Genomic DNA, 10,690 nt, shown 5'->3' with positions numbered 1-10,690 from the left:
AGAGTCAATCCTGGCACACAGTAGCTCGCTAGGAGAGGGTGGAACTGTTCCACATGATTTCTGAAATTATAAATCTTTATAGAAATAGACTGCCACATTATTCTCCTGCAGAATAGTTGATGACTTTATATCTAAGGCTTTTCAGCTTGTAGCTGATAGCTTTAACCATTGAGCCACCAGGCCTTCTGCAGGACATATTTGGCCCTATGGGAAATTCTGATGATCATCTTACCTCCAAGCTTCCTGAGAGACAGGATGACGTGAACTATCAGCCTGTAACACAGTTCTATAGCTTTTGTCACTACTGCTTCCTTCCCTTTCTTTTCACTAGTATTGGTTTCTAAACAGTATCTTGGACCACCGTTTCCACCTCACATCTGTTTCTGGAAAAGGCAACCTGAGAGCCCTCTGTGGCTCAAGCCAGAAGTGGCTTTGTAAGGAAGCCAAAGCATGTTTCCTCATCCAGGTCTCTCAAAGGGAAACCAACACATGAACAGTCGTCTGATAATCCTGCCCTTTCACTCAAACTCGGAAACAAATCTCCTGTCCTGCTCTGAAGCGAGGATATCTAGGCCCAGATCAGAAGGCAAAAGGAAAGCTAAGCAAAGAATACATGAGGCTCTAATGCATTCAGTGGACAAGTTTTCTCAGCAGCACTGGACCCTATCTGAGGCACTGTAGACATGAAGCTTAAGAAGATGTGGGGGAAGACCCTCAGGGAAAGCTCTTTCCACGAAGGAGGAACTGCATAGCACCCATTCAATTCTAGAATACTTTCTTCTTCCTTGTACTTGTTATTCATGTAATTATTTTTATCATGCAATTATTATTTTTGTTGCATTCAATTGTGGCAAAATATATACCAAAAATCTTCAGTTTAACCACTTCTACATGCATAGCTCAGTGCCACTGATTATCCTCTTCATGTTGTACAACCATTATTGATACGTTTTTCCCAATTACTCTACCACCTAATCTCAATGCCCCCTAAGCAACAGCTTTTCTCCTTCACCCCTGGTAACAATTGGTCAATCTTTCTTTGTTTCTATTTTTTCAGTGGATTTCTTGATATAGTATTCACATTTCATGCACTTAAAAAGAGCTGTATATATGTTATATATATATGTTATATATATGTTATATATATATGTTATCACAAACAGTTCTGATGCTCCCTCTCCCCTCATGCATTAATTGTTTACTCCGCAAATCTCCTCACCTTCCCGCCCCCTCTCCATCCCCGCCATCCTCTCCACATCCCTGAGAAACCACTGCATCAGTGATTATCTCTATGAATCCACTTCTCTGTGCTTCACAACTGGGAAGCCCCACAGAAACAATAAAAAAGGCTAGAAGAAAATAATAATAATATTAAGATGAAAATAAAAATAAAAAGAAAGAAAGGCCACCATCAATATTTTAAAGGCCAGAGAAAAAAAATTTCTGTCATAGAACACGGGAGAAATACTTGAATGTAAGGCAAATTCAGATTGGGTCAAGAGGGAGCACAACCATATATCTATATATACATATTTAAACTTTTTATTTATATTTTATTGGAAGTTCTTACAGATACTATAACAATCCATAGTTCAATTAGACCAAGCATAACTGTATGATTGCTGCCACCATCATTCTCAAAACATTTTCTTTCTACTTAAACTCTGATATCAACTCCCCTTTATCCACCCTACTGCCTAGAAACACTTATATAAATTATATTGTCATATTATGTTTATCATATCATATTATATATAGCCAGTCTATCTTACAGCATCCAATGCATCTGCTCACCTACCATTCTGTTATTCGTTCCCCTCACATAGGGTTATATAATCACTGTTGCTAGCAATTCCCCTTTGCCTCCCTTCCACCCACTCTTTTTCTATACTCTCTGGAAAACACTACTCCCAGTACTATTTCTGGATTTTATGCATTAAAAAATCTTATTTATACACATGAACATACACAAATGTAACAAGATTAATGGGGTAAAACTAAGACCATAATAGTAAGAGGAGGTAATATTAAAGAACTAGAAGATAATTATACGTTTTATCAGGGCTATACTGCACTCTAGATATATCATCCCTTCCACGTAGCCCTTCTGTCAGAGACTGTCCAATTATCTTACAACTGGGTTGTGGGTCTCCACTTTGCCTATACTCTTTCCCATTCATTTGATTGGCTGTTTTTGAATTTCTGATACCTATTGCCATGGACGCCTCAGGATCACACAGGCTATATAAGACCCCCCCCAAAAAACACTATGTCTTCTAATAGATGGGCACCATCAGTTTTCTTCACCACGTTTGCTTATAAGTAATAAGCATTTTATCTTCAGTGATCATGTCAGACAGGTGAGCATCACAAAATGCCAGGTTATTAAAGTAGAGTTATTGCATTGAGGGAGGCCTTGAGTAGAGTTCCAATGTCCACCTGTTACCTTAATACTTAATATGTAAATATATGTACACAGACCAATATCCCTATAAGTATATATTAATATATTTGCATAAATACATGCCTCTATAAATGTCTTTTGCTTATTATTATTTATGCATCCTTGTGTTTAGTCTGGCTCCTGCCACAATATCTGGTCCTCAGCCCAGGAAGGTGCGATATGTACATTTTCCTCTATGCCTATTCTGTTGTTTGAACTTATTTCAGGGGACTCATTGTACTTGTCCTTTTGTGCTTGGCTAACTTCATTCAGCAATATCCTCCCACTCTTTCCATGAGACAAGGTGCCTTATCATTTCATCACTGTTTTATAGGGATCCATCATGTGTATATACCAGAGTTTTTTAATCCATCCGTCTATTGATGTAAATTTGGGCTGTTTCCAACTCTTTGGGATTGTGAACAGCACAGCGATGAACACTGGAATGCAGTTGTCTGCTTGTGGCCTGTTTCTTATTTCTTCTGGGTATAATCGAGTTGCTGGCTCGTAAGGTAACTCGATTTCCATCTCTTTTAGGTATTGCCAAATCGCTTTCTATAAGACCACCAGCAGTGAATGAGAGTTCCTATCGCACCAACCCCCTCTGTCATGTGTTCTTTTCTGTTTTGCTTTTTAAAAATTTTGCTATCCTAGTGGCTGTTAGGTGGCATCTCATGGTTGTTTTGATTTGCCTTTCCCAGATGGATGGCTAATGATCAGGAACATTTTCTCATATGTTAATTAGCCATTTAGGTCTCCTCCTTTATGAATCTTCTGTTCAAGTCTTTTGCCCACCTCCTCAGTGGACTATGCATTTTATTCTTGTTGTACAGTTGCAGGGTTCTATAGATTTCAGCAATAAGACCTTTGTCTGGTATATCATTACTAAATAACTTTGCCCAATCTATGGGCTCTCCAATTACTCTCTTGACGCAGTCTTTTAATGCTCGCACGTGTGTTATCTTTCGCATGTCCACGGCTCTATTTCATCTTCCGCTGGGTGCGTATCCTTTATGATTACTGGTAGCCCGTTCATTCCTTGTGTCAAAGTTCTTGGCTTAGTCCCAATACTTTCATCAATGATCCTGAGAGTTTTGGTTTTCCCTTGAGGTCTGTGATGGATTGGAAACTTGTCCTGTGTCTGGGGCGAGATAAGGCTCTTGAGTCATTCTTCTGCAGGTTCATATCCAGTTTTTCCAGCACCACTTGTTAAAGAGGGCCTGTGCTTCCCGCTTGATTTTTTTTTGGGGGGGGGGCTGCTTTTCAGAGATCAGTTGTAGGTGTTCTGCTGTTTTTATTTCTGGATTTTCCGTTCTAATTCATTGGTCCAAGTATCTATCAATGTATCAGTACCATACTGTTTGACGTCTGTGGCTGTCTAACAGGTGTTAAAGTCAGGGATGGTAAGCCTACCCACTCATTCTTCTTGAGGCAGTCTTTGCCCATTCTGAGCTTCTGCCCTTTCCATTTTTCCATTTGTTTGAAAAATTATGCTGGTCTTTGTATTGGGATTGCATTGAACCTATATAGTGCCAAGTATACTATACCGTGGCTCCATCCATCACAATCCAGTTTACAGTCATCTCTGTTTGATAGTAATACTGTTGGCATCCCTTTCCTGTGGCAATAGGGGATCAGCCAGAACCATACTCTGACTGGACACTCTGCAGGTGGAATTTGGACTCCCGCTGCTCACTACAGCCATCTACAATTATCCATTCATCATATTTGAGTCACACAGGATGGCATGCTTCTTCTGGATGGACTTAGTTGACACCTCACTTGCATGGCTGCTTGTTGGAATATAAGTCTTTATTTAAGATCTTCAGTAACATTTCATGAAGGGAGTATCAAGCAGGGCCATGCTGCGAGAATTAACGTTCTTGCACTGGAGCTAGAATTCAGTGGGAGTGCAGAACCATCTGCTTGTCCGTGGGTTATGAACGACTCTGGTGGCCATATTATGACCAAAACAAAACCCCACAACAACAAATAAAAGACAAGGTAAAAAACCTCTAAAGAAATAAAAAAGGAAAACATTGCCTGCCATCCCTCTGAAGTATAAGGCGATTGCGTTTATAATACCAATAATTTTTCCACTGACAGAATTTTGAATATTGTCGATATAAGGAGTTTATGAGAGTATAATCCACGAACTTTATTCAGATTAATTTCTTAAGCAATTGATCTCTGTTTGCAGTGAGCATGGAAATGGTGCTAAGACAAAATCTCCTGTATCACTTCTTACAAGTGCAGGTCCTTTCCTATCAGATTAAATATGATATGTTATTTCAAGGGAAACATTCAGGTATTAAATAATGGTGGTTCTGGGTGCCTTGTCATTGAACTCCCACTAAGCCAGGGGTCCCACCAAAGGACCAATGACCACCACTTTCACAGTTTGGGGATGGCCCTCCTTTGCTCCCTCTTACATCAGAGTATTGCAGTCCTAAATCCAAGGGTAAACATTGTTCTGAGGTAGGGCTCAGTTCATTCACTCAGGGTTCTACGATGAGCTCCCATGGTATGGTCCTCAAGGGATGCTATGTTGCCTGTAAGGCCATCATGGTGCTTAGTCCTTGGTGTGATTCACTGAGGATTGGGTAGCTGCATATTCAAAGTGTTTACCCAAGAATGTAAGATTGGTGCATTGTCCCCTTAGGTTCCCTACAATTATTGTTTAGCATCACTTTCTGATGTGAGGTTGCTCCTCCCCATTTTCCCACCATACCCACCAACAGAAATATCATTGTCTCCTCTAAGATGTTGACGCTCCCCTCCCCTGGTCTTAATTAGATTTCCCAATAAGGTTCTCTTCTCATTCCCATGGAGGGCCCATTGACTTGTCCCCGCCTTGTCTCAGTGTTGAATAGCATCAAGAGGATGATCTCCCTTTCCCCCCTTTTTGAAGGAGTAGCCCCAGCCAATGTGTGGTCTCTTCTTTTGAAGTAGTTCTTATGAAGTGCACATCAGGGCTCATCAGGCCCCCTTCATCTGAGATGTCTCTAAATAGATTTGTACATTAACTAGCAATGGCACACATTGAAGATTTCACTATGCAGAAGCCATGTCTTTAGGGTTATTGGAGTTACACAGACAAATGTGAAAATGAAGTCCCAAAATGCAAGGTTTCAGCATGGACTCCAAGAAAAATGCCATTGTCTTAGGAAGACAATAATCATTTGTTCGAAGACTAATTTTGGAGTCAGATAGCGCAATACTGGGGTAGTGAGTTCCCACTGTGTGACACTGAACAAGATACTTAACCTCTCTAAGTGGACGTCTCCTCCTGCATAAAGTCAGAATGATGCAAGCATGAGTTCACTGAGATGCTCCACCCTCACCCCACGGCTATCACATTCCAGCAAAGTGAGTGTGTAGACACAGCAGAGAGGTAGCTAGCATCCAGCTCCTGGCTGTCTCCCTCACCAATGGCTATCCCTCAAGGCTTGTGTTGAGCTGACAGCAACCTGAGTGATAATGATGAGCAGAGGCTCTGTCTTTGAAAATGTGATGTGGTAAAGAAATACCTCTGGGGTGGGGGTGAGGCTATGGGGGGCTGTCCACTTAGTTGGTAGTGGGACCAGAGGACAGCACTGAAGCTATAGCTCAAGGAGAGGGATGTGTCTGAGCAGAGCACACAGGAACCAATGAGGGAGAAGGGAAAAAGAGTGAAGCACATCCTGGCCCACCAAGCCCTGGGGACAATATTTCTGCTCAGAGCAGCCAGTGCACAGAGAGGACCATGGGGCCAGCCCCACCATGAGACAAGACGTTCCTCATTGACCCATAGCACCGTGGGGGACAACACTGGAGATACACAGCGGGAATTATGCCAGCCCTGAGCCCACCACATGGAAGCGAGACACTGGGGTCTTGCAACGGGGCAGCAAAGGGAGCAGAACAATGAAGTCCCCAGGGAACACAGACCAACAATAGACTGTGGGGCCAGGAAGTGGTGCTCCATCAGACTCCACTGGAAAACACTTGTAAAGGACAACAAATAGACCTTGAACTATCTATAGGCTTTTTGTTTCTTTTGTTGTTGTTGTAGCTATTGTTTTATTTTCTATTGTTGCTTTGTTGTGCTTGGTCTTGTGTTTGTACATACTGTTGTCCCTGTGTGTCTATCTGGATGGGGTAGGCAAGAGAGAACAATGGGACAACAGTTCCTGGGGGACATGGGAGAGGTGGTGGCAGGGGAAAGGAAGTGGGTGTTAACAGACCCAGGGACAAGAGAACAAAAAGTGAACAAGGGTCCATGGTGAGGAGGATGGAGGTGGTATGGTGGGACTTGATCAAGGGCAATGTAACCAAGAGGAATTCCTGAAACCCAAATGAAGGCTGAACATGATAGTGGGACAAGAGAGAAATAAAAGGAAATAGAGGAAAGAACTAGGAGACAATGGGCATTTATAGAGATCTAAATACAGATATGTACATATATAACTATATTTATATATGATGGGGAGATAGATCTATGTATATATATTTATAGGTTTAGTATTAAGGAAGCAGATGAACATTGGGCTTCTACTCAAGTACTCCCTCAACACAAGAACATTTTGAGATGCTCACTCTGAGATGCTCACCTTCCCAACATGATCGCTAAAGACAAATGAGTGCATAAGCAAATGTGGTAAAGAAAGCTGATGGTGCCCAGATATCAAACGATGTGGTATCTGGGGTCTTAAAGGCTTGACGATAAACAAGAGGCCATCTAGGTGAGAAACAACAAAATGTACATGGAAGAAGTTCACCAGTCTGTGTGATCATGAGATATTGATGAGATCCAGTATTAGGCATCAAAAACCCAGAGCAAAATATCATAATGTATATGAGGGGGGTACTGTGGAGTGGAGACCCAAAGCCAATCTGTAAGCAATTGGACAGCACCTTACAGAAGGGTTTGGGGAGAAGATGGGCCAGAAAGGGTGCAGTGTAGCACCGATGACACATACAACTTTTCTGTTTTTTGGTGCTTCCGCCTTTCTCGTATCATGACCCTAATTCTACCTTACAGATCTGGCTAGACCAAAGCATGTACATGGGTACAGATAAGAACTGGAAACACAGGGAATATAGGACAGATGAACTCCTCAGGAGAGTAGTCATACCAGGAGGGGAAGGGGAAGGTGGGGGTGGGTGGGAAGGAGAACCAATGGTAATAACCTACCTATAACACCCTCCCAGGGTGATGGACAACAGACAAGGGGGTGGGGGGAGACATTGGACAGTGCAAGACATGAAAAAATAATAATTTGTAAATCATCAAGTGTTCATGAGGGAGGCAGGGGGAAATATGAGAAGCTGGTACCAAGGGCTCAAGTGGGGAGAAAATGGTTTGAAAACGATGATGACAACATATGTACAAGTGTACTTGAGACAATGGATGGATGCATGGATTGTGTTAAGAGTTGTACAAGCCCCAATTAAATGATTTTAAAAAAAGAAAAGAAATACCTCTGTTCCATTAAGCCCTTGAGATTTGGGGGGTGATATGTTAGTATAACAGACCCTACCCTATCCTGACTAAAAAGGAGACCTGATAGCACAAGGACTAAGTGTTCAGCTGCTAACTGAAAGATTGGTTGTTCAAATTACCAGCTACTTTGAGGTGATCTGCTCCCATAAAGATTAGAGCCTCGGAAACCCCACAGAGAAGGTCTACTCTGCCATCTAGGTTCGTGTTATTTAGACTTCACTTGACCCTACAGAACAGCATTCTGGCTGACTACACAGTGTTGAATATACAAGCCGGTCATGAGACATAATGAAAACAGCACATTGCATGCTCAGCCCAGGACTTCGCATACGCCTGCTGCCCCTGAGTCAGTTTGGATTCACTGCAGCCCTATGGGACAGAGGAGGGCGGCCACATAGTGTTTCTCAGGCTACAAATTTGCACAGAAGCAGACTGCCCTGTTCCAGGAACGATTGCAAGCACTCAACCGCTGTGCCACCAGGGTTCCTGGCCTGGCACAAAGGAGGCCTCAATAAATACTTTGCTGATCATGCTTACTGGAGCAGATTTGTTGTAGTATTTATATGGCGAAAATTCTGTAAAATCCATCCTTATTCTAAATCATTAGCAAACAAGACACACAGACAAACAAAATACACTTAAATTCTGTCCACATTAGTAGAACCAGTTGAATGTTGACTACAGATCGGGTATTTCTCTAGTTGTTCTACATGATATTCATTTAATCCTCACTATTAAGTAGAAGCATTAGTGGCGTAATGGGTTAATATGTTGGCCTACTAACCTCAAGGTCAGCAGTTTAAATCCACTAGCCACTCGCTCCCTGGGAGAACGATGACCTCATCTCCCCCCATAAAGATTTACAGTATCAGGAACCCTAGGGCACGGGTCTACTCTGTCATATGGGATCAGCGTGAGTGGAAATAGATTCCACAGCAGTGGGGTTTTTGGCCACTACCCTAGGGGCAAAGAGAGGTGAAGTAACTTATCCAAAGTCATGAAAGTCAAATGATGGCAAAGCCAGGACTAACCCCATGTCACCTGGCCCATCTTGACTCCCATTCTTACATAAACAAGTACACTCCACAGAACACACTTGAGAACTTTCCAGAATTATCTGGGAAGGGACACAGCAGAAGAGGGAGAAGCATCTTTCCCTGGAGAGGCTCTGGGGCCAAATTACCCATTATCCCAGGGGAGTGATAAAATGCTTTTAGGCCTCATCTGCTAAACTTAGACAGGATGAATATGAAACCTTTGTGAACTAGAAATGTGTTATAAGCACACATTTGGTGTTGGAGCCAGACATTTAGAAACAAGCGGGGCCTGAGGCTGAACACACACAGGAGTGACAGAGGCTGCCCACAGACGAGGCTGGACTGGCTCTCAAAGACTGCAGGGGCTGAGGAGGGGACTGAGTACTTCTCAGAAACCTTGAAGTGATCAGTTTATGACAGCTCTTCTCATATCGCTACCTGAGATGTGGGTTTGGCCCTTGTCTTCATTCTCCAAGAAAAGTCTTGTAATGGCCCGTAATGAAAGAACAAAGCCTTCTCCTGAGCCACATTTTATTTGAAGGAATTAGCCCAGGAGCTTGGAGTTAGTATGCCAGGTGTGTATTTTATGTTCAATGGTTTTTCAGAGAAAAAACACTTAGAATAATGGTCGAGTCATTATAGAAATTGTAAATCTCTAGCTTAAAAAAATCCACAACTTCTTAGGTAAGGGTCAGAATTCCAAATGGTCTAGATGGGATATTATTAGTCTTTACATTTAGCAGCTATGTTTTAAAGTTTCTTTTTTTGTCCCAGAAGTTCTCCTCCTCCAATAACTTAAAACTGAAAAATCAGACCCAGAGGTTTTGATTTCATCTCTGCTCATAGTAACTGTATAGAACAGTGTTCCTGCTAGATCGAGCTGCCAAGGCTGTCACCCTGTGGGAGCAGACTGTCACTTCTTTCTCCTGCAAAGCAGTTGGTAGAGTCCAACCCACGACTGAAGGGTTAGCAGCCTAAACCTTAGCCCACCACACCACCAGGGACCCTCATTCACACAAGGGCAAATGAGTGGAAAGGTCAAAGAATTTCATGAAGGTGTCTCTTTGATCTGAACCAAGAAATGATTGGCCTTCCTGAGCCAGTACCCGCGTATTTCTGAGCAGCACTTCACAGTTAGCATTCCCTTACCGATCAGTGAGCTCACTCTCTCTTCATACTAGGGCCCCTTTGAGGTAGCAAAGCTTGACATGCTGGCCTGCTAACAGAAGCTTGGTGGCTCTGGTCTAATCAGAGTGCGTCAGAAGATCGTTCTCACTCACGGTCTATTTCCAAAACAGAAACCACTGGAAACCCTATGGGGCACAGTTCTGCTCTGACACACAAAGTGCACTGTGAGACTGACTCAACTCCTCTGCAACGATGTCTTCCTACCAGTCCAGTGCAGGAGCAAGGACTCATATTCCAAGGCACTGAGCAGGAAGCTGGAGCTTTGGGAAAGTGAACTGCCAGAAATCACACGTTGCAATAGATGGTGTGGAAGTGGTCATCTCTGATCTTTCTGGCTAACCAAGTGCCAGATACACCATAATTCCTCATCCATATTTTCCAATTCGAACACCCACTGCTCCTCCCATGGCACTCTAGATCGATGCTGGGTTCCAGAAGGCATTGCAATGGCTTTGGTACCTACAATGAAAGGGGATTATTCAGAAAGTTAATAGCTTACCACAAGTCAAGATAGGCAAACCATAAGGACTTTTGGCA

The sequence above is a fragment of the Tenrec ecaudatus genome, chromosome 5 (assembly GCF_050624435.1).
Source record: "Tenrec ecaudatus isolate mTenEca1 chromosome 5, mTenEca1.hap1, whole genome shotgun sequence".
Classification (NCBI taxonomy): Eukaryota; Metazoa; Chordata; class Mammalia; order Afrosoricida; family Tenrecidae; genus Tenrec; species Tenrec ecaudatus.
Note: the sequence above shows the minus strand (reverse complement) of the source record.